Genomic DNA, 19,892 nt, shown 5'->3' on the forward strand with positions numbered 1-19,892 from the left:
CTTGGTTATTAAGAGCTCCATGCAGCCTTTAGGTCTTCCTTTCCTAGGGGCTGCCATTTACAGGATGGGCTCTTAGCACCTTCCATTTCAGTGCTGTGGTGTCAGGTGCTTGTGCCCTCTCTCTGGGCATCTTCCACCTGCCCCATCCTCCCCTTTGACTTCTTCATGCCTGTTTCTCCTGCCCACCATTCATCTGAACCTCTCACCTTCTCCAACCGTCCCAACAAGCACCAGCCTGGAGACCCTACTCCTGGCCTCAGAAACATAGAGGTGCCACCTCCTGGCAAGGTGCCCTTGTGCCAGTTCCTTCTGCTGTTGCTCTCCATATGTGTGGGATAAATGAGGACAGCAGCTGCCATGGGTTGCAGATGGGTGTGGCAAAGGCCAGTGACATTTTTTGTGTCTCCCACCTTGGCGGTGTTCTATCCATGTTACATCTGTCTATGTTATATCCATTTCTCTTTTTAATTTACCTGGGCATCCTGGCCTTCATTCTGAGAACCCCAAGGCCTTATTGAAATCCTGCCCACATTGCTGTCTCAAACTCTGTGTGAGCTGTGTCAACTTAGGCAGAATCTAATTTCTGAGTCTTTGCTTCTGAATTTGTAAAATGCCTTACCCCAGCGCAGCTCTAGGACTCTATGGGACAGTGTCCTTACAGTGGTGGCACAGCATGTGGCCTGCAGTACACATGGGAGGCAGTAGTTTGGGAGTGTCAGGAGGTGTAGCTGTGATTCTTTTCCTGTCCTCCTAGCCAGAGCAGCTATATGTCTTATCATACAGACCAGGACACTAAGAGTCAACAAAACATTGTTAAAAATTACACTGAAAACAACAGGTAGAAATGTGTGATCTGGCAAACCAGGTCTAGGGTCACCTTCCACACTCCAATGTCCCTCTGTGCAGTCCCCTTAGATTCTTAGTCCTCTTTGCACAACTGACTCCAGCAGCTCACAACCTCCATCTCCCCCAAACCCTTAGCCCACCCCAGCCCGCGCATTCAGATGTGGCCCACACTCTGGGGCTTTCCTTTGCCCTGTTCTCTGCCTAAAATGTTGCATTTTCTTTCTTTTTATTCTCACTGATTTATCAGTACACAAGTAATAAAACACCCTCCGTCTTTAAAACTTTAAATGTTTAACCTACAGCTAAGTCCCCTTGGACCTCTGTCACTGATGCAGTTTCTTCTGTCTCTCTGGAGAGAACTATTGTCATAGGTCTGGAGTATGTCTCCTGTGCATGTAGCGATAGATACACCCCAGAATCCTGTGTGTGGTTTTTAAATAAATTCTGGCACACGTCTTTTTTTTTTTTAAGACTGATTTTTTTAAAATCCTCACCCAAGGACATTTTAGAGACAGGAAGGGAGAGGGAGAGAGAAACATTGATCGGTTGCTTCCTGTATGGTAGGGGATCGAACTTGCAACCTGGGCTTGTGCCCTGACCGGGAATTGAACCCACGACCTTTTGGTGTATGGGATGATGCTCCAACCAATTAGCCTCACTAGCCAGGGTCAGCACAGGGTCAGCAGCCAGTTCATTTCCCTCAGCGTCTCTCTATCCTTGTTACATGAGTCTAACTCAGTCCCTTAACTGCAGCATAATATTCCATGATAGGAGCTGTTTTATTATCGTTGAGCCAGCTTCCAGAATTTTGCTAATAAAATTATGCTTTTTGAATAGTGTGCTAAGTCTCTGCTTGAGTAGGTCTGTCAGTTAAAGTGTGGAGTGGTGGAGAAAACCAAGATGGCAGCATAGGTAAACACCGGAGTTAGCTGCCTCGAACAACCACTTCACAAATACATCTAAAAGACGGAACGGACATCACCCAGAACCACAGGAAGACTGGCTGAGGGGAAATTCTTCAACTAGAAGGAAAGAGAACAGCGTACGAGACTCAGAGGAGGCGCAGTGCAGAAAATACAAAGGTGCGGAGGTACGCGCAGAGCGGGCTGGTAGCTGAGGGCGGGGTTGTCGTTTTCAATAGGGAGGGAGGCTCAGGCTCTGAGCTCCAGTTTTGGGCGAGTCTCTAGGGACCCAGACTCAAACGGGAGAAGCGGGACTGTCTGGCATCGGTTGGAAGGCAAGGGCAGCTTTCTCTCCGAGGTTTGCAGCGGTTGCTGGGACTCTGAGAGGCAGAGCCTCTGGGGACGGGACTGAGAGCAGCCATAACTGCTCCCTCTGCCCGCCCTGTTTGATCCCGTGCGACCCGCCCCGCCCAAGCCCTGCACAGAGCCATTTGCCAGATAGCCTCAGGCAAAGGCTAGATTAGCACCTCCCTAGAGGACAGAAGTTTTCCCACTGCAGACACAGCTGATTCTCACAGCCAGTTGGCCTGGAGGTCAAATCCCCCTAGTATTAACTACAACAATCAAGGCTTAACTACAACAAACCTGCGCACAAAGACCACTAGGGGGTGCACCAAGAAAGCATAAAAAATGCAGAGACAAAGAAACAGGATAAAACTGTCAATGGAGGATATTGAGTTTAGAACCACACTTTTAAGGTCTCTCAAGAACTGTCTAGAAGCCGCCGATAAAGTTATTGAGATCCTCAAGAAATCTAATGAGACCCTTGATGTTGTGATAAAGAACCAACTAGAAATTAAGCATGCACGGACTGAAATAACGAATATTATACAGACTCCCAACAGCAGACCAGAGGAGCGCAAGAATCAAGGGCAAAGATTTGAAATGCGAAGAAGCAAAAAACACCCAACCAGAAAAGCAAAATGAAAAAAGAATCCGAAAATACGAAGGTAGGGTAAGGAGCCTCTGGGACAGCTTCAAGCGTACCAACATCAGAATTATAGGGGTGCCAGAAGATGAGAGAGAGCAAGATATTGAAAACCTATTTGAAGAAATAATGACAGAAAACTTCCCCTACCTGGTGAAAGAAATAGACTTACAAGTCCAGGAAGCGCAGAGAACCCCAAACAAAAGGAATCCAAAGAGGACCACACCAAGACACATCATAATTAAAATGCCAAGAGCAAAAGACAAAGAGAGACTCTTAAAAGCAGCAAGAGAAAGAAACTCAGTTACCTACAAGGGAATACCCATACGACTGTCAGCTGATTTCCCAAAGAAACTTTGCAGGCCAGAAGGGAGTAGCAAGAAATATTCAAAGTGATGAATGCCAAGAACCTACAACCAAGATTACTTTATCCAGCAAAGCTATCATTCAGAATTGAAGGTCAGATAAAGAGCTTCACAGATAAGGAAAAGCTAAAGGAGTTCATCACCACCAAACCAGTATTATATGAAATGCTGAAAGGTATCCTTTAAGAAGAAGAAAAAGGTAAAGATACAAATTATGAACAACAAATATGCATCTATCAACAAGTGAATCTAAGAATCAAGTGAATAAATAATCTGATGAACAGAATGAACTGGTGATTATAATAGAATCAGGGACATAGAAAGGGAATGGACTCACTATTCTTGGTGGGGAAAGGGGTGTGGGAGATGCGGGAATAGACTGGACAAAAATTGTGCACCTACGGATGAGGACAGTGGGGGGGTAAGGGCAGAGGGTGGGGTGGGAACTGGGTGGAGGGGAGCTATGGGGGGAAAAAAGAGGAACAAATGTAATAATCTGAACAATAAAGATTTACTAAAAATAAATAAATAAATACAATAAAGTGTGGAGTGGTGGTTTCCACAGCATCAATATGGAGGGTCACTTCTGTGGGTGCCTTCTGTTCTTCCACAACTCTGCTGAGAGCTGATGCTCTAAGGCTGAGGGACAGGGAGAGGCAGTGTCACCCTCTGACCGAGGGGTTCTGTCAGTACCCCCTGGACCCTCACCTGGCCAGAGACCTTCCTTGAAGCCTCAGCACACCTCCCCCCACCCCACCCCCCAACTCCCACTCCCTTTCTCAAAAACTGAGGTTAGGTGTGTGAGGGAAAATGCAGGTGGAGCTGGCTGTGGCTTCAGATGGCCTGCTGTGTTGAGCTTAGGGGCAGAGCCTTGGGGACACCAGAGGATGTCTCTCCCAGATATCCAGAGGCAGCCAGTGTTAGGGCCCTGCTACTTATAGTGGGGAAACTACTACCAGTAAAGTCCATTGCCCATTGCCCTGAATCTTCTGTAACTCCCATCAGATGTTGCCTTAGCATTCAGAATCACATCTGCATTAGCAGGGCCCCTGAGAGGCTATGAGTGCAATGACTTCTCATTGACAGATTAGGACCCCCATCTGGCCAGCACTTAACTATGTACTGGGCAGATTCACACAGTCCCATAGGGGAGCAATTGCTGTCCTTATCTTAGAGACATGGAAGGGACCCAGGGTGATGACTTGCCTATGACCTTACAGCAGGAGGTTCTGGATTCCAAGTCCAGCCCCCTCACTCCTTCAGCTGCCCTGTCCATTTGCACATGTGCCCATCAGCCACAGTGCTGGGTAGGCATGGGCATGGTAAAAGGATGACAGGGTATAGTGGCTCTATGTAGAAAAGCAACAGAGGAATGCTGATGGATGAGGTAGGTGGAGCAACAAAGGGGGGCACTTGAGGGCTGCTTGAGGGAGGGAAGGCCAAGCAGAAGAACCTCCTAGGACAGCGGTTCTCAACCTGTGGGTCGCGACCCCTTTGGGGGTCAAACGACCCTTTCACAGGGGTCACCTAAGACCACCGGAAAACATATATAATTACATATTGTTTTTGTAATTAATCACTATGCTTTAATTATGTTCAATTTGTAACAATGAAAATACATCCTGCATATCAGATATTTACATGACGATTCATAACAGTAGCAAAATTACAGTTATGAAGTAGCCATGAAAATAATTTTATGGTTGGGGGTCACCACAATATGAGGAACTGTATTAAAGGGTCGCGGCATTAGGAAGGTTGAGGACCACTGTCCTAGGAGGTTAGGAGTGCAGAGGCTTTTTCCACTAGGGCCCCAGAGCTATTTGAATTGAGCTTGGAAAGGTTATTGGGAGAGCCGAGGGTGGGCTGGGCAGGGAGGTGTGACATTCAAGAAGCTGAGTATGCCAATCTTGAGACCTGTGCAGTCATGGTTAAGGGGAGGGAACAGTTGCGGATAGCTGGTGTGCTGGGTGCGAGGGAGACTGGGTGTCTCTGCCCACTTCTGAGCGCTCAGGGTCACTCTGAGAAGCAGCAAGCTGTCTCTTTCAGTCACATTTCATTATCTCTGAGTCAGACTGTCTTCCAGGTGGCACATCCTGAGCCCCTGGGTTCTCCTTGCCTCATTGTTCCCCCTTCACCTCACGCCCACCCCCAACCTGCCCCTCTCCATCTTGCTCCCTGGAATTGAGCAGCATCTGCACATCTGTCTGCTTGCCTCAGCTATGAGTTCTCCACCAGGCAGCTGAAACCAGCTATTTAAAACTGCAATCTGACCGTGTCACTCCCTGCTCTGAGCATGGCCCAAGATCCATTACATGGCCTGTCCGTGGCCCCCTCCCACTCTCATCTGGTATTATCTGCACTTGCTGTGCTGCTCTATGCCCCTGACCCTTGGTTCCTGTTGTGCCCTCAGTCTGGTGTATCAACACCTTCCTTGTCTGGTTTGCAGCCTCTGATTTCTTCAGGCCTCCTCAGAGGCCCCAGAACATTGAATATCCCCAGCCCACACTGTTTGAAGTTCCCTAATCATGGTCTGCCCGCGCAGCCAAGCCGGGAGTGCCTTCAAGGCTACAGCTGTGCCTTATCTGTATTTCTGTGTAATGCAGTAAAGCATGCAGTGAAAAGCCATTGCTTAGGAGCAAGGCTGCCTGGCCCGAAACCCAGCTGTGTGACCTCTGGCAGATTAGGTGACTTCTCTGTGCCTTATCTTCCTCCCTGTAAATGGGGCTGATAGAGCATGGCGTGTCAGGGTGATTATTTGTAGAGCTACATGTAAGAATTTCTTAACAACAGAAAAGAATTTTTAACAGATAAAGCCATGCCTGTTTGGCTTTACTGAAGCTATAAAAAAAACAACTCTTCCTAGTGCATCTTTTAGCCAAACTCCTACTGCAGGCAGGGCCTTTAGGCTTATCACTGGGAGGAAAGTTGGTGCAGAGTGGGGTGGTATCTGCTGTGCCTTCACTCAGCCTAGTGGGAATCCAGGGTTATGCCAGGAGAGGGCAGAAGCAGAGCCCATACTCCTGTGATAAGTGCTGGTTAGTCTGTCTCCAGTCCTCGGAGCACCCGTAAGCTGGATGACACTGTCCTCCTGGTGCCTAGGGAAGTGACTCTCCTGCCCACTGCAAAGTGCTATTGCCTAGCCCTAGTTCCAGCCTGAGGCTGGCGGGCAGGGAAGCAATGCCAGCAACAAAGGGGGTTGGGGGGGACTTTGGGTACAGATGCTTCTGCCAAGGAGTCAGATGAGCTTGGGACACTCCTTGGGGATGATAGGAATCATAGCCCAACTCGGCCCTCCACTATAATTCCCCAAGGCACCCCAGATCCCACAAGGCAAGCTGATCTCCCGAACCCTTGTTGCTGGCACAGGGGGTCTCTGCCCACCTCTCCCTCCTTGCCTTACAACCCTTTTACCTCTCCCTCTCCCGTGTCTGTGCATGCTTGCAGTTCTGAACCCCCATTCTTCCCTCATGAGCTCCATTCTAGGATACTTGCTTGTCTCCACCACCAAGATGGGGATCTGTGAGCCAGGGCTTGAGGACTATCCCCCACGCCTGACCGTGCACAGAAAAAGTAGTATTTAAAGCATGGCTTTGCTCTTTCCTCCAGCTGCAGCCTGCACAATAGCTTCCTGCAGGCCTGGAGAAACCTTGTATCTACTTACAATCTTTTTTTGTGAGATGAACATGGCATCTGTTTGGAGGGGCAGAGAGACTCAAACTCATCTGTGAAATGAAGAGGCTGCCAGTATATCACATGAAGACCCTGTGCTGGGGGCTCAGCGTTTCCTGCTATGCAAAAGGACTTTTTCTGGCTTGAAGGGGATCCCATTTTATTTTGATAGCTATGCATTTATTTTAATGGCACTAGAAGCCTCTCAAAGCCCAGTCATTACTGCTTATGACGAGTAAAGTGTGAAAGGGCTAATTTTCAGGTGGCATTTGGAGCCCTGGCCTGACTAGTGACCTCTCTCCAAGGCTTATTCCCACCTCAGGATCCAGGGGAGCGTCTGAGGATGTGAGTCCCTCATGGGGCGTAGAGGGAAATCAGGAAGTTTTGTGGGACCCAGGATTTGGTATCAGTTGTTTTCCCAGTCAATGTATTTTTTTTTAAAATATATTTTTATTGATTTCAGAGAGGAAGAGAGAAGGAGAGAGAGAAAGAAACACCAGTGATGGGAGAGAATCATTGATTGGCTGCCTCCTGAATGCCCCTACTAGGGATTAAACCCACAACTCGGGCATATGCCATTAACCAAAATCGAACCTGGGACCCTTCACCACAGGCCAACACTCTATCCACTGAGCCAAACCGGCTAGGGCTATGTGCTGGGTTTTTTTATTACTTTATTTTACTTACTGTAGCTGTTAGATTTATATTCAGTAACATTATTTCGGCATTTAGCTACTGGTAAACTTAAAATATTTGATTCATTTTTCATCTTAGCATATTTTCTCTCATCCAGACCTAAAACTTGTTAGTGATGATGGGCATGGCTCAGCAGCCCTGATGCATCACTGTCAGAAGTGAGGTTGTGTTTGTTAGTGTTGCAGATGCCCTGAGGGCTGTGGACCTGTGGGGTGACAGGGCAGCAGGGTACCAAGTGAGGTGTCCAGCTCTGGAGCAGCTCAGGAGACTGGGATTGTTGGCCAGTGCCATGCAACTTGCACAGTTCAGCAGCTATTGGAGAATGTGCAGGGAATAATTGTTGATGTGACTTGTTGATGGTAACAAGGTTTGTGGGTTTTATTTGCTGTGTTTTGGAGAGAGAGAAATGGGGATTCTGGACCCTTGGACAGGGCAGGCTTCCAGCAGATGCTGCTGGGTTAATTAGCTGGAGCAGGATGGGCCATCACCGTGTCCTCAGAACCCACGTGGGTCCTGGGCTAAAGGAATAGTCCATGATAGTTCATGTTTGGGCAGGGCCGGGGCTGGGACTTGGATGAGACTGGGCCCCAACTGGGCCCTGGGAGCTCCAAGGAGGCAGCCTGAAAATAGCCTTAGAAAGTGGCAGTGCTGTGATATTGAGGGGATGCAGGATGGACAATGACTAAGAGGCACCAAATACCCCGCACAATTTGGGGCACCTCTGTGTGCCAGTGGTGACCTGGAACAGGAGAGGGCAAACTTGGGGATAGTGTTGAGTGTGCTTTCCCTAAGGTTTTCCAGTGTCAGTTTTTGAAAATGAGCTTGTCCCAATGCTTGCCTTGCCCATGTGTGATTGTCTCAGTTGATGGTTTGAATTTCTAATCTTAAGTACTGTGGATATTGAATAACAGTGGGAAGCTGGCTTCTCACCACAAGAGGTGCTGCAAAAATAGACTTTGAAAGTGGAAATGTTGGAGAGTTTGTTATTCGGAGATGTAGTATATAGCGTGGCAGCATCAGAACCCTTAGATTTGGAGTCAGACAAGTGTGCGTTTAGATCCTGCATCCCCTGATCTGGCCATGGACAAGTTCTTCTACTTCCCTGAGTCTCTGTGAGCCATTTGGCCTCAGTGCCCGTCCTGGAGGGTTACTGCACTGAGTCCTTTCTTCCTTTCCTCACATTTGGAGATACCCTGGCATACCTGTGCTGAGTCAGGGGATAGATAACAAGGGCAGGAAAGAGCCCTCCACCTGTGTGTACTTTTGCAGACAAATGGGCCCACCTCTCAGGGACCCTTTGCTTTCTTTCTCCCCTTGGTAACAGAGTCATTGCCCTATGCAAGCCAGGAGTTAAAAACAGTTGAGGCAAAAAAAAAAATACACACACACACACACACACACACACACACACACACACTAGAGGCCCGGTCCACAAAAACTTGTGCACTCTGGGGGGGTCCCTCAGCCCCGCCTATACCCTCTTGCAGTCTGGGACTCCTTAGAGGATGTCCACCTGCTGGCTTAGGTCTGCTTCCTGGGGGGATCGGGCCCAAGCTGGCAGTCAGACATCCCTCTGGCAGCCGGCAGCCCTCAGGGGATGTCCACTTGCCATCAGGGAGCAGACCTAAACTGCAATCGGACATCTTTAGTGCTGCCGAGGAGGCAGGAGAGGCTCCCGCCACCACCGCTGTACTGGCAGCCATCAGCCTAGCTTGTGGCTGAGCAGAGCTCCCCCTGTGGGAGCACACTGACCACCAGGGGGCAGCTCCTGCATTGAGCATCTGCCCCCTGGTGGTCAGTGTGTGTCATAGTGACCAGTCATTCCTAGTCGTTCTGCTGTTAGGGTCAGTTTGCATATTACCCCCCCCCTTTTTTTAATATATTTTATTGATTTTTTTACAGAGAAGAAGGGAGAGGGATAGAGAGTTAGAAACATCGATGAGAGAGATCGACCAGCTGCCTCCTGCAAGCCCCCCAGTGGGGATGTGCCCGCAACCAAGGCACATGCCCCTGACCGGAATCGAACCTGGGACCCTTGAGTCCGCAGGCCGATGCTCTATCCACTGAGCCAAACCGGTTCGGCTACCCTTTTATTATATAGATACACACACATCCTACATAATAAAGCTGTAACATGCAAATTAACCCTCACGCCATCACAAGATGGCTGCTCCCACAGGAGAGGTGGGGTTCCCATAACACAAGATGGCTGTGCCCACAGCTGAGGTGGGGTTGCTGTAACGAGCGAGCAGCAGGGACCTGAGTCTGCTTGGTGCCAGGCCAGGGCAGGGGACCTGAGGACGCGCCCCCTGCCCAGCGCCTGGCCAGGAAACCTCAGGCTGCTCTGCCCCCCCCTCGCGGGGCTTGACAGGAGACCTCAAAGTGCACCCCCCGCCCCAGCCCAGGGGATCTCAGGCAGCACCCCCCGCTCAGCGGGGCTTCATGGGGGACCTCAGGCCACGACCCCCACCCCAGTGCCTGGCCAGGGGACCTCAGGCTGCGCCCCCCGCCCAGTGGGGCTTGACGGGGAACCTCAGGCTGCGCGCCCTCCCCCCCCCATCCCAGCCTGGGCCAGGGGATCTCAGGCCATGTCCCCCCTGTCCCGGCCTGGGCCGGGAGACCTCAGGCTGTGCCCCCCGCCCCAGTGCCAGGCCCAGGGACCTGAGGCCATGCCCCTCGCCACAGCACCAGGCCAGGGGACCTGAAGGTGCAGTGGGGAACCTGAGGCTGTGCCCCCCGCCCATCAGGGCTTGACGGGAGCCCGGAGGCTGCGCCGCCCCACCCCAATGGTGCTTGACGGGGGTGGGGCTGGCTGGGTCTGGGTCCTGCATGATTTCGAGGTGCGCACGGGTGGGTGGGGACTTGACTCTGACATTTCTATTATAGAGAAAGGGCAAATAGTAATATTAAAATATTTCCTCTAATTAATTCCCTTTTAATGTACATGAATTTTGTGCACTGGGCCACTAGTACACACACACACACACACACACACACACAGTTGAGGTGGTACCAGTTGCCATTGGATCCTTGGAGCAAAGTTTAACACCTGGGAGTTTGTCCCCAAGTAAAAAAAGAGGAGTGAGTTGTGTGTTCATTGCAGCACTGGCTGTAGTAGGAGAACTCAGAAGGAAGTGAAATGTCCAACAGTTGGAGAAGGTCAAGGAAATTATGATGCATTGATGGAACATTTAGCTGTTAAACATGATCATTATGAAGATTATGTAGCAACAGGAAGAGAAGTATTCAGTGAAAAAGAAAATAGTATCTATGGTGTAGTTTCAATTTCAACTACATAATTTTCACAGCCTCTGGACAAGGATGGGAAAGTCACCCAAAGAAACATTGTCTCCGAAACCGGTTTGGCTCAGTGGATAGAGCGTTGGCCAGCAGACTGGAAGGTCCCAGGTTTGATTCCGGTCAAGGGCATGTACCTGGGTTGCGGGCACATCCCCAGTAGGGGGTGTGCAGGAGGCGGCTGATCGATGTTTCTCTCTCATCGATGTTTCTGACTCTCTATCTCTCTGCCTTCCTCTCTGTAAAAAATCAATAAAATATATTAAAAAAAAAAAAAAAAAAGAAACGTTGTCATGGCTCAGGCTGGTAGGAATGTGAGGGTCTCAGGAGAGATAGTGCCTCAGAGCTCAGCCTTTGTGGTCAGACCTGAGTGGTGATGATGTCCATTGGCCTGCTTCCTGGGGTTGTTGGAGGTCAGGAGGGCACACATGTAAAAACAGTAGTGGCTTAGTAGATGCTCTCAGAGGGGAGGAGGAGCAATGACGGGAAGGGGCTGGACTCAACATGGTCAGGGAGGGGAGCTGAGGCACCATCAAGCTCTGGGCCCTTGTTGGTATGCCCACCATGCTCCATGTTAGGTCAGATGTGATCACATTGCCTAAAAAGTTAGGGGGCTATATGTAGGCATAAACAGTCTGATCACTTGGGTAAGAAGTGGGCCTCAACCCACCATTATCAGGGGGTTGAAGACACATCTAACAGAGTTAGCGTGGGTTCGTTTACTTGGAAGTGCAGTGCCTGCATAAGGTGAGAGAAAAGGGAACTCACTCAGGCTCAGGCTTATCTGCTCCAAGGTGCTACTGCTGCTCCTGGGGCAGGAGCCAGGGTCAGGGGAGTTGGCCATTGGTCTGGGACATCCATACCTTTCAGATGTGAAAGAAGAGCCACCAGGTGGGGCTTGGGGTCTGAGGCCATACCTGGGCCTATGATGCAGATTTGGCCCTCCCTGAAGTAGGACTGCGCAGCAATATTGGGGAAGTGGAGGGAGAGAAGGAAAGGATCTGGGGTTGGGGCTCCAGGAGGAAGGAGCAGCCTTGTGTCCGAGGAACTGCTCTAAGAAAGGGGGCTGAGGTGCCTGGGCCGAGATGACAGGTAGAGATTTGCAACCAGCACAACCTTCTCTTTTTTCACATTGACATAGGCTGTAGTAACAAACGTGCTTGCATTCTCCCCCGGTCACACTGCTGCATTTCTCTTGCATTTGGTATTATCTATGTGGTGAGGATCAGAAGGGAAAAATAGCAACTCAAGAAAACACACTTGAAAAAATAAGTTTAAAAATATTGAGGAAGTAATGAAGGAAACACAGTGAAAAGCATAATCTTTTCTGTTCCCAGTTCTCAGTGTTTTTGCCAGCATGCATTTCAAACAAGTAGAAGATACTGCAGTGCTTCTGGATTGCGAGTCTCCTCTGACATTTAGTCATAGGGCAGGCTCCTGGCCTTCCATGGATTTTGCTGCCCCTCCACCTCCTGTGTGAATCAGATGGTTCAGGGAGAGGTAGAAAGTGCTGCCATTATGTGGTCAGGCATCCCTTCCTCCAGCCTCCAGCAGGAAAGGTTGGGAGGAGGTGGTTGAGTTGGTTGTTGGTGGCAAGTAACTTCAAGCTGTGGTGATCCTCCACTATTCCCTCACCCTCTACTAGCAAGCTGCCACTCATCTGCCATGCCCAGCAGTGCCACTGTCACCGAGTTACCATGTGGATTGTGAGGTTTGCTTTCCACATTGCTTTTGTGTCTGGCTCTGCAAAAACCTCCTCCCCTTCTCCCTGCTTATGTAACCCTCTAGAATAATTTCAGGGTTGCCAAGAAGGTAAGTTGGGGAAAATATTTGTGGTAGCTTCTAGGACCACTGTGTTGAAAATGGAAGACGCTGCCGAAAAGCCATTGGGCCCCCGCTGAACAAACATGTTTGCCTGAATGAGTAAAAGAGCTTGTGCTACCCTGGCCGCAGCCTCTGCTTGCCCTGGCGGTGGCTTTCCCTCTGTCTGGCCGCGCAAATGTGGCACGCTTTGCCTTGCCCTTTGTGGAGGTGTGTGGGGACCACTGAGAATCACCTCAGGGGATGAACAACGCAGGAGACAGGTGGAAATAGGTCAAGACGTGTTTGCTCTCCAGATACCAATTTGATGGCTGCAGATCCTGAGTTGGAATTAATATGGTGGGACCTAGCACTGTAAGGTGGGACCTTATTCATCTGTTCACCCATTTGTTTGTTCATTTGTCTGTTCTTTCAATCATTAGTTAGTACTTATTAAGTCTCTACTCTGTGCCAGACACTGTTCCAGGCACTTAGTTGGTGATAGTGAACAAGACCAAGGTCCTTGCTCTTGTGATGCATACCTGCAGGCGGTGAGACAGACAACAGTGAGAGAGCTGAGGGGAGTGTCAGAAGTGGTGAGGTAAGGGAAGGCAGGGCTGATACAATGGTTTACTTTCTAGAGCTCCTGGCCAGTATAAGGGAGCAGCCTGGCCTTGCTTTCTGTACTGCAGGGGAGGGGTCCTTATGAGATTGGCCATGACTTCCAGGTAGGTTCCTTGATGCCAGGTTCTTGGTATGTGAGGATTGCTGGGGGTTGTTGAAGTCTTCCCCTATTTGGGGACTTGTGCTGTCCTCCTTGCAGGTGCTGTGCTGGTGGCCCTGTAGGACACAGCCTCTGGACAGCCCTTGTAGGAGCCTCAAGGTGGAATCTTGCTGGGTGGTAGGAATCTGGCAGAGGCAGCACCAACCCAGACAAGGCCAACTTTGGTCAAATCCTGTGGAGGACTTGGCTGTGCGTGTTGTGCGTGTTGTGTGTTTGTGTGTGTGTGTGTGTGTGTTTTAATTATGTTTTTAGCCCTAGCTCCGTGGTCGGCAAACTGTGGCTCGCAAGCCACATGCGGCTCTTTGGCCCCTTGAGTGTGGCTCTTCCTAAGCCTTAGGAGTACCCTAATTAAGTTAATAACAATGTACCTACTTATATAGTTTAAGTTTAAAAAATTTGGCTCTCAAAAGAAATTTCAATCGTTGTACTGTTGATATTTGGCTCTGTTGACTAATGAGTTTGCCGACCACTGCCCTAGCTGGTTTGGCTCAGTGGATAGAGCGTCAGCCTGTGGACTGAAGGGTCCCAGGTTCGATTCTGGTCAAGGGCACATGCCCAGGTTGCAGGCTTGATCCCCAGGAGGGGTCGTGCAGGAGGCAGCCAATAAATGATTCTCATTATTGACGTTTCTATCTCTCTGTCCCTCTCCCTTCCTCTCTGAAATCAATAAAAATATTTTTTAAAAAATAAAATTATATTTTTATTGATTTTAGAGAGAGAGGAAGGGAGAGGGAGAGATAGAAACATTAATGAGAGAGAAACATTAATGGGCTGCCTCCTGCACTCCTCCCACTGGGGATTAAGCCTGCAACCTGGGCATGTATCCTGACTGGGAATCTAACAGGCAACATCTTGGTGCATGGGTCAATGCTCAGCCATGGAGCTACACTGGCTGGGCAATGTATGAATTTTTATTTTAATTGATTTGTCTTTTCAAAAAACACGGTTTAGTGATATCTTAACAGCTGCCATCATTTGAACAGTTGTTTTCCAAGGTTGTGGTTTGTATAGGCCAATGATGGCGAACCTATGACACGCGTGTCAGAGGTGACACGCGAACTCATTTTTTTGGTTGATTTTTCTTTGTTAAATGGCATTTAAATATATAAAATAAATATCAAAAATATAAATCTTTGTTTTACTATGGTTGCAAATATCAAAAAGTTTTTATATGTGACACGGCACCAGAGTTAAGTTAGGGTTTTTCAAAATGCTGACACGCCGAGCTCAAAAGGTTCACCATCACTGGTATAGGCATTTGACTGAAAACTGGAAAAGCATGATTTCCCCTTAGAAAAGATCACCAGTGTTGTAACAGTCATTGGTCTTTGTTGGAGTTGAAATAGAATTATCTTAGAAACCCTGGCTTTGGGGTTTAGAAGAGAAGTGCCTTTTTGGGCAGGAGCTCTGGGAAAGGATGAGGCTGGGGCCCTGGCAGCCTAGGTTGTGGAGCTGGTGTCTGGGGTGATGACAGGCTCCACATGTCGAGAGGGTGAGACTTGCTGTGGTTGGACTCCTGCTTGTAAGGGATGCACGTGGCACAATTTGCTAATACCATCTGGGAGGGGCTACCTTGTGTGCAGGTCTGAGCCTACATTTGTCAGGTGCCATTGTTAGACATCTTATCCTCCACTAGTCTAGCCATTAACTGTCCTTCCATCCTGTGGTGGTTCATCTGGACCCGTCACATCACCACCTCTGGGTGAGGCCTTCTCCTGGGTTGGCAATGGATGTGCAGGGTCCCACAGCTAGATCAGGGGGTGGGGCTCTGCAGACCACCGCTGACAGGACAGCACAGTGACCATTCTGTCCTTGCAGACACATTCGAGCTTGGGCACATCACATCCCTGAGTAGGGTTGTCATTGGGATTGGTTGAGATCAACCTGTGAAGAGCCCTGTGCTCTGGATAGCAGAGTGAAGGTGGTAGTGGTGGCATTAACTGCTGGGGAGGATCCGAATTGGCTGGGTACAAGGTGCCAAGCAGTGGTTCTGCCCATCGTCTCTCTGTGTGAATCTCCTCATGGGCTTGCTAAAATACAGTTTCTGATCCAGGAGGTCTGGGCTTGAGTGGAGATTGTATGAGTGCATTTGGCTCCCAGGGACACTGGTATGGTTGACTGTAGGCCACACTTGAGAGTAATAGTAAGGGTCTAACTCAGCTGACGGGGGAAATGTTGGGATTTCAGACAATTTCAGTCATAGGAGCTTAATTCCCATTGGAAAAAATCATGTAGAGCTCAGAGGGGGAAAAGGCACTGAAGCTATTGCCATGTCAGGAGGATGGATATTTATCACTGCAACTGTCACTTGTGCAGGTATTTGTGGGTGCTGGCCTTTCCTGTGTGAGCAGGGAAGTTGGCTCCCTCTCCTGGGTCTCCAGTTGAAGTATGATGAAACCCTGCAGGCAGGCTGAAAAGAGCTCATATCCTTAAGTTCAGCCCTTGATGACTGGTGGGCCTTTTATTTATTTTATTTTTTTAAATATATTTTTATTGGTTTCAGAGAGGAAGTGACAGGGAGAGATAGAAATATCAATGATAAGAGAATAATTGATCAACTGCCTCATGCACGCCCCCTACTGGGGATTAAGCCAGAAACCCAGCATGTGCCCTGACTGAGAATCGAACCATGACCTCCTGGTTCACAAGTTGATGCTCATTCACTGAGCCACACCAGCCAGGCTGGTGAGCCTTTTATTTCACAACATTGGAGACACTTAGCAGCTCCAGCATGGTGAGTCTCCTGCTCTTGGCTACACAAGTGTTTTGGGGGCACGCAGAATGTCCCAGAGGGAAAAGCTGTTGTTTACTGCTGTGTGCCAGAGTCCCGTCTGCTATGAAGAATGCGTTACACACACTTTGCAGTTGTTGTTCAGGTCTTACTATGCCCTTGGAATGCCCAGGCATGACAGTCCTCTTCATTTTACTGAGGTGAGAAGTAACTTTTCTACTCCACTCTTCACCCCAAGGGGATCTGATACCTCACCATCAACAGAGCCTTCCTTCTCTTTGCCTACTATCTTCCTACTTTTCCAGGACCTTTTGCACATATCATCTGCCTCCACAGTTGTTTTACAGCTCCGTTGAGGTATAATTGATGTACAGTAAACTGTTCACTTCTAAAGTGTACCATTTGCTACATTTGACCTATAAGTACATGTAAGAAATCATCAGCACAGTCAAGGTAATAAACATATCTATAATTTCCAGAAGTTTCCTCTTACCCCTTTGTAATCTTCTTCCCAGCCCACCCGTGTCTCCAGGCAACTGCTGATCTGCTTTTTCTATCATTGTAGATTAGTCTAGAATTTTGTGAATCATGCAATATATACTCTTTTTTGTTTTATTTTGGTCTGGGCTTTTCTCTCATTCAGCTTGTCTATTTTGAGATTCACGCACTCTGTACATTAATAGTTCATTTTTTTGTTGGTGGTGGTGAATAGTATTTCATTTTATGGGCATATAATTCATTCATCCATTCACATGTTGATGAAATTTAAGAATCTGCCAAAATGTCTTCCAAGGTGATTATACCACTTAAACTCCCACCCAGAAGTGTATGAGAATTCTGGTTGCTCTATGTCTTGGCCATCACTGGGTATGGTCAGTCTTTTCATTTTAGCCATTCTAATAGGTATGTAGGAGTGTCTCGTGGTGGTTTAATTTGTAAATTCCTGATGTCCAGTAATGTGGTTGAGTATCTCTTCAAGTGTTTGTTTGCTATGTATATTTCTTCCTTAGTGAATGACTTGGTTATTTGTTTAGATCATTTGTCCATCCTCCCCTTCTTTTGGGTTCTTTGTCTAATTATTGACTTGAGAGAGTTTTTATATGTTTTAGGTACAAGTCCTCTCTTAGATATATGATTTATATATATATTTCCCAGTCTGGGATTTGTCTTTTCATTTTCATAACAGTGTCATTTTTGAAAAGCAAAGATTTTCAATTTTGGTGAATTCCAGTTTATGTTTCTCTATAGTTTGTGCTTTTTGTCATATTTTAAGTCTTTGCCAAACTCAAGATCACTAAGATTTTCCTCCTACATTTTCTTCTAGATGTTTTATAGTTGCATGGAGGCAGGCCTAGGCTGACTTTAAAAGGTTAGGTTAGCAGGTTAGGTAAAAAATGAAAATGTGGCTGGGTATGTCACAAGTGCCCTTGCTTCCTTGTTTGGGCAGGGGCATAATATTTACTGTGGAGGTTAGTGGTCTCAGAGGAGACCACCATGTGACAGAGGACAGATGTCCAGCATGGTGCTGGCAGGTGATGTCCAGGAAGTGGGAGCTGCCTGTGTGTTTCACTCCAGTAACTTTAGACTTGCTCCTCCTGGGAACACTGAGCTGCTTACTGAGTACTCCTTTCCTGGAACCTTCAAAGTGCCCTTGATCTCCCCAGACTGACCCCTACCCAAGGCAGGAATGTGTGGACATGTTTCTGTATGAGCTGTGAAGCATAGTGCATGCCGAGTGTCTCAGAGGTAGCCTAGGCTTATGGTGCAGCAGGTCTCAGACCTTGCTCTGTAGAACTCTCAGAGATTCTGTGCTCCTGTGTGGGAAGGGAGTGAAGGGCTGGCTTGCCAGTGCCTCCCCTTCCTCTCAACCCCAGAAGCTCTGGCATTTGTTTCTAGGACAGGATGGCCTCTAAGATCAGCTTCTTATTAAAGTACTAGAGACCTGGTGCACAAATTCATGCATGGGTGGTCCTCGGCCTGGCCGGCAATTGGGGCGGATCTGGGCCGGCTGTGGGAGGTTGGCTGCCTGGGGGAGGAGGGGCCACAGGAGGTTCCGATGGGGGTGATCGGGACTGGCTAGCTGGGGGGAGGGGCCGCAGGAGGTTGGCTGGCTGGCAGTAGGGGGTTGGGGGGTGCACGGGAGGTTGGCTGTCTGTGGAGAGGGGCCACAGAAGTTAGCCAGCCAGCTGTGGGGGAGGGACCACGGGAGGTTGGCTGTGGGAGTGCACTGACCACCAGGGGGCAGCTCCTGCGTTGGCGTTGAGCATCTGCCCCCTGATGGTCAGTGCGTGTCATAGCAACCAGTCGACTGGTTGTTCCGGTCATTCGGTTGTAATGGTCGCTTAGGCTTTTATATATATATACATAGCATACATCCAGAGAAGTACTTGAGTTGTAAGTTTTACATCTCAGTGAATGTTTATGAAGTCAATGCATCCAAGTAACCCCCACCCCGGTCAGGTCAAGAAATAGAGTATTTCTCTAGAGGCCACTCTTGCTCCATCTCCTGATCACTCTCCACTCCTCACCCCTCCCTCCCCCCCCCCCCCCCCCCCGCCACTTCCTTGACTTCTGTCACCACCAAGAAGTCTTGCACTCCAGTACAGAATATATTCTTTCATTTCTGGCTTTTCACATGACAGTTTGGGGATTTATCTTTGATGTTGTGTGTAGCATTAGTTCCTTCACTCTATATTGAATGTCTAAGTCATGATTTAGTCATCACTTACACTTTGGCCATAGCCGTGCAGGTGTTTTTCAGTTGTGGTTGTTCTCAACATGCTGACCCCACCATTCTTGGTACTCATGTTTCTGTTGATACATACCCTGGAGTGGAATTGCTGGGTTGTGGGGTATGTGTGTCCCATCTTACATTGATGTCTGAAACAGAATATCCAGGCTTACCCTCCTGTTCCATGGGTGACAGTGTCCTTGGTTCTCTCCACAGTGGTCCCTGTTGCAGGAATGTCCACTGAGAAGATCCTTTTGCCCACTGCCATTACTCTGAGCCACACACATAGCCAGGAGTCTGGGATGGGATAGCAAGTTGGGGGAGGGGTGGCCTCCTAGCACTGCACTAGGGCCATAGAGGAACTTAGCAGTGAGTGAGCTGGGCATCCCTGGCTTGCCCCTTGAGGACACAGTCTCTAAGGACTGTGGTCAGTGTGCCATTCAGGACCTACAGACAAAATCTGCACTTTTCCTAACATTCTGCCCAGGTTTCTTTCCCAGCTCATAGAGAAGCAGGGTTCAGGTTGGTGGCTGATCTTCCTTATATCAGAGGTGGGCCCCACTCTGTCTCTGCCCAGCACCACTGCTGGGCATTCTCAATTGGCAGCACAGGAATGTACTGTTTTCACCTTGCTGTTTCACTTAACAGTCTCTTAGATGTTGGTCCCCATCAGTTCCTAAAAAGCTGGCTCATTGTCGTTTTGGATCGCCCATTTTTTAGGTTCATGTGGGTTGAGCATTGTGTGTGCCCCTCTCATGAGCATCGTGTCATTCCATCTTGTACAGCTGGTATGCTTACTGGCTGTTCTTACAGGAGCTAGGCTGGGAGGGAGAAACCCTCAACTGTCATCAGATACACTGCCAACTGGACCCTTCTGTGAGTATGTCTGGCAGAAATAAATGCTCTATTTGGTATTCAGACTTTCCAGTGTGTTAGTGTAGGGATGAGAGTTGAGAGTTCTCAAAAAGGGCTGAATTACAACCAGAATTGTACATCCTGTTGACCTAATTCAGGGGTCAGGAGAGTTTAAGTTCATAGTGTTGTGCCCAGATTTCAAAGTTCCCAAGACCCCCAGGGAGC

At 48.6% G+C, this 19,892-nt stretch overlaps 1 protein-coding gene across 4 annotated transcripts in view; it reads left to right on the top strand.

The window, feature by feature from the left end:
* MED26 (mediator complex subunit 26) overlaps positions 1–19,892 on the top strand; it is a 50,788-nt gene that overhangs the window by 16,381 nt on the left and 14,515 nt on the right. The window contains exon 1 of one of the 4 annotated variants that reach the window (XM_059696351.1): positions 19,533–19,688. The exons of the other annotated variants lie outside the window; for them this stretch is intronic. The gene's annotated coding sequence lies outside the window, so the exon portion shown is untranslated. Of the gene's footprint in view, positions 1–19,532; positions 19,689–19,892 lie in introns of those variants that run through there. 4 annotated transcript variants of the gene reach the window in all.

The sequence above is a fragment of the Myotis daubentonii genome, chromosome 5 (genome assembly GCF_963259705.1).
Source record: "Myotis daubentonii chromosome 5, mMyoDau2.1, whole genome shotgun sequence".
NCBI classification, from domain to species: Eukaryota; Metazoa; Chordata; class Mammalia; order Chiroptera; family Vespertilionidae; genus Myotis; species Myotis daubentonii.